Genomic DNA, 5,265 nt, shown 5'->3' on the forward strand with positions numbered 1-5,265 from the left:
ATATATATATATATATATATATATATATATATATATATATATATATATATCTCGTTCCAACACAAAGTGCTTGCCAAAGGAAAAAGTGTAAAAAGGAAAGGTGATGATCACCATGACTCTTGTATAAGGGTAGAAGATAAAAGTAAAAGATAGGCCCTTCGCAGAGGGAAGCATAGGTTGTCATGCGCTTTTATGGTTGGATGCACAAAATCTTAATGCAAAAGAAGGTCACTTTATATTGCCGCTTGTGATAAAGACCTTTATTATGCAGTTTGTCGCTTTTATTTCTTCCCTATCACAAGTTCGTATAAAGCTTATTTTCTTCGCACTAATAGATCAAACATATTTAAGAAGCAATTTTTATTGCATGCACGATGACAACTTACTTGAAGGATCTTATTCAATCCATAGGTAGGTATGGTGGACTCTCATGGCAAAACTGGTTTAAGGGATGTTTGGAAGCACAAGTAGTATCTCTACTTGATGCAAAAAATTTGGCTAGCATGAGAGGGAAAGCAAGCTCAACATGTTGGATGATCCAAGACAATATAACGTTTAGGATATAGGAAAGCATACCCATTAAGTTGTCTTCCTTGTCCAACATCAACCTTTTAGCATGTCATATTTTAATGAGTGCTCACAGTTACAAAATATGTCCAAGATAGTATATTTATATGTGAAATCTCTCTTCCTTTAATATTCTTTCATGAATTGTTCAAGTGACCAATGCCGAGTTTGCTGATTTTCAATAAGTTTACTACCTATACTTATTATGTGTGAAGTCATTACTCCCCATGTTATAAGCATATGAAACATATATAAATTTTGATTTTATAATATTCAATTCATTCAACCATTACTACAAAAAAAGACACATCCATGACATTTTGGGCCGAACGAATTTTTTTTCTGTCATACATATGACACTTCTATGATGATAATTGTGACAAAACTCGGTATCATGATAGATGTGGTGGGATCCTACTTCTATGACAAAAAATCATGACAGAAAATGGGCTTTTCATCCTAGGCGGGCCGGAGACGCAGCTGCATGACATTCTTTGGGCCGTCCATGACGAAAAAAACCGTGGTAGAAGCGAGGGGGAGGAAAATTTCAGGGAGTTGCCAGTTACGGTGGGAGGTCGGGGGCCGAGCGATGCGTGTTTCTCTCGTACACGTACGCGTGTGTGTGCGAGGCGTTGGCTCTAACTGAATCCGAGCGAGGCGTTGGGCTCTAACTGAATCCGAGCGAGGCGTTGGGCTCTAACTGAACCCGAGCGATTGCACTGCAGGCTACGCGTTACTGAACCCGAGCGATCGATTGATGGCTGTTAACTGAACCCAATCGAGCGATTCCTTTGCTAGTGCTGTTAACTAAAGCCGATCGATTGGATGAATAGTGAGCGTTGCAGGGGGGGTTTGGATGAACAGTGAGCGGTGGCGTTGCCTCTGGATGAACAGGACCCCGTGGTGGAGGCTGGAGGAGGTCGACGGTGGTGAAAGATCGAGGATGTCGCCTAGAGGGGGGGGGGCGTGAATAGGCATTTTAAAATAATTACGGTAGAGGCTTGAACAAATGCGGAATAAACCTAGCGGTTAATTTGTCAAGCACAAAACCTACAACAACTAGGCTCACCTATGTGCACCAACAACTTATGCAAGCAAGATAAGCAACTACGTGATAGCAAGATATATGACAAAGAACAATATGGCTATCACAAAGTAAAGTGCATAAGTAAAGGGGCTTGGGTAAGAGATAACCGAGGCACGCGGAGACGACGGTTTATCCCGAAGTTCACACCCTTGCGGATGCTAATCTCCGTTTGGAGTGGTGTGGAGGCACAGTGCTCCCCAAGAAGCCACTAGGGCCACCGTAATCTCCTCACGCCCTCGCACAATGCAAGATGCCGTGATTCCACTAAGGGACCCTTGAGGGCGGTCACCGAACCCGTACAAATTTGCAACCCTTGAGGGCGGTCACCGGTACCCGTCAAAATGCTCGGGGCGATCTCCGCAACCTAATTGGAGACCCCGACGCTTGCCCGGAGCTTTACACCACAATGATTGAGCTCCGAACACCACCAACTAACTAGGGGCGCCCAAGCACCCAGGATGAACAAGCTCAAGGGCACCAAGCACCCAAGAGTAATAAGCTTCTCAACTTGTAACTTCCACGTATCACATGGAGAACTCAAACCGATGCACCAAATGCAATGGCAAGGGCACACGGAGTGCCCAAGTCCTTCTCTCTCAAATCCCACCGAAGCAACTAATGCTAGGGAGGAAAATGAGAGGAAGAACAAGAAGGAGAACACCAAGAACTCCAAGAACTAGATCCAAGGGGTTCCCCTCACATAGAGGAGAAAGTGATTGGTGGAAATGTGGATCTAGATCTCCTCTCTCTTTTCCCTCAAAAACCAGCAAGAATCCATGGAGGGATTGAGAGTTAGCAAGCTCGAAGAAGGTCAACAATGGGGAAGAACACGAGCTCAAAAAAGATTAGACTCAATGGGGAAGAAGACCCCCTTTTATAGGTGGGGAGAAAATCCAACCGTTATCCCCTCACTCAGCCCGCACAACGCGGTACTACCGCACCAGGGGCGCGGTACTACCGCGAGGCTGCGCGGTACTACCGTGGAGGACCACGGTACTACCGCGACAGCAGCACAGGCCGGAACTTGCCTGACTACGGGGCAGTACTACCGCTTGCGCGGTACTACCGCTCCCCCTTGCGGTACTACCGCAAGGCAGGAAAGTCTCAGCCTGGGAAGGGCGCGGATGAAATAAATTACATCCGTGCCTACTTCCACTGAGGGAGGACCTGCGCAAAAACTCCGGCACGGTACTACCGCACACGAAGAGAGGTACTACCGCGTAGGGCGCGGATGTAAAAAATTACATCCGCCCCTACTTCCGCTCATGCTGCTAAGCCTAGCCAGAGCCCACGGTACTACCGCGCCCGCGGCGCGGTACTACCGCGTAGGGCGCAGATGTAAAAAATTACATCCGCCCCTACTACCGCTCGAGCAGCTACGCCTGGCCTGAGGCCATGGTACTACCGCTCCCACAGAGCGGTACTACCACAAGGGCCTGCGGTACTACCGCTCCGAGGAGCAGTACTACCGCATGCCCCAGATAAGCAACACTAGGAGTCCTTCATTTTGCGGAGAAGACAACAGAGGGTAACAATAAAACCAGAACTGCCATAACTTCTCCAAATGAGCTCCGAATTGAGCAAACTCAAGCTTGTTGGATACAAGACAACGAGTAGCATCAAAACAGAGACGCATCATCATCCCCAAGCTTAATTCTTGCTCATCCTCGAGTAGGTAAATGATAAAAGAAATAATTTATGAAGTGTGAATGTTAGCAAGCGCTTAAGTTTGATCAATGATAGTTTCAATCACTTTTTCAAGCATCATTATATATCATAATAGTAGATCAACTCATGAAACTTTTCACGATCAAGTAACAAGCTATTAACAAGTTAAAGTATAGATCATAAACTTTCTTCAAAACTAACAAACCATGCTCTTAGTCATCAAACAATTGCAATTCATCTTATTTTCGGGAAGGGTCTATGTAAGAGCTTTGGTTTAGCAAACTCCACACACTCAACTATCATTTAATCTTTCACAATTGCTAACACTCATGTGATATTTATGGTTTCAAAGTTTCAATCGGACATAGAGAAAGATAGGGGCTTATAGTTTCGCCTCCCAACCTTTTACCTCAAGGGTAATGTCAACAATAATAATTTATGAAAACCTACATCCAAGTGGATATATATATCATCGTTCCAACACAAAGTGCTTGCCAAAGGAAAAAGTGTAAAAAGGAAAGGTGATGATCACCATGACTCTTGTATAAGGGTAGAAGATAAAAGTAATAGATAGGCCCTTCGCAGAGGGAAGCATAGGTTGTCATGCGCTTTTATGGTTGGATGCACAAAATCTTAATGCAAAAGAACGTCACTTTATATTGCCGCTTGTGATAAAGACCTTTATTATGCAGTCTGTCGCTTTTATTTCTTCCCTATCACAAGTTCGTATAAAGCTTATTTTCTTCGCACTAATAGATCATACATATTTAAGAAGCAATTTTTATTGCATGCACGATGACAACTTACTTGAAGGATCTTATTCAATCCATAGGTAGGTATGGTGGACTCTCATGGCAAAACTGGTTTAAGGGATGTTTGGAAGCACAAGTAGTATCTCTACTTGATGCAAAAAATTTAGCTAGCATGAGAGGGAAAGCAAGCTCAACATGTTGGATGATCCAAGACAATATAACGTTTAGAATATAGGAAAACATACCCATTAAGTTGTCTTCCTTGTCCAACATCAACCTTTTAGCATGTCATATTTTAATGAGTGCTCACAGTTACAAAATATGTCCAAGATAGTATATTTATATGTGAAATCTCTCTTCCTTTAATATTCTTTCATGAATTGCTCAAGTGACCAATGCTGCGTTTGCTGACTTTCAATAAGTTTACTACCTATACTTATTATGTGTGAAGTCATTACTCACCATGTTATAAGCATATGAAACATATATAAATTTTGATTTTATAATATTCAATTCATTCAACCATTACTACAAAAAAAGACACATCCATGACATTTTGGGTCGAACAAATTTTTTTCTGTCATACATATGACACTTCTATGATGATAATTGTGACAAAACTCGGTATCATGATAGATGTGGTGGGCTCCTACTTCTATGACAAAAAATCATGACAGAAAATGGGCTTTTCATCCTAGGCGGGCCGGAGACGCAGCTGCATGAAATTCTTTGGGCCGTCCATGACGGAAAAAACCGTGGTAGAAGCGAGGGGAAGGAAAATTTCAGGGAGTTGCCAGTTACGGTGGGAGGTCGGGGGCCGAGCGATGCGCGTTTCTCTCGTACACGTACGCGTGTGTGTGCGAGGCGTTGGCTCTAACTGAATCCGAGCGAGGCGTTGGGCTCTAACTGAATCCGAGCGAGGCATTGGGCTCTAACTGAACCCGAGCGATTGCACTGCAGGCTACGCGTTACTGAACCCGAGCGATCGATCGATGGCTGTTAACTGAACCCAATCGAGCGATTCATTCGCTACTGCTGTTAACTAAAGCCGATCGATTGGATGAACAGTGAGCGTTGCAGGGGGGGTTTGGATGAACAGTGAGCGGTGGCGTTGCCTCTGGATGAACAGGACCCCGTGGTGGAGGCTGGAGGAGGTCGACGGTGGTGAAAGATCGAGGATGTCGCCTAGAG

Source organism: Triticum aestivum, chromosome 5B, assembly GCF_018294505.1.
Source record: "Triticum aestivum cultivar Chinese Spring chromosome 5B, IWGSC CS RefSeq v2.1, whole genome shotgun sequence".
In the NCBI taxonomy this organism is placed as follows: domain Eukaryota; kingdom Viridiplantae; phylum Streptophyta; class Magnoliopsida; order Poales; family Poaceae; genus Triticum; species Triticum aestivum.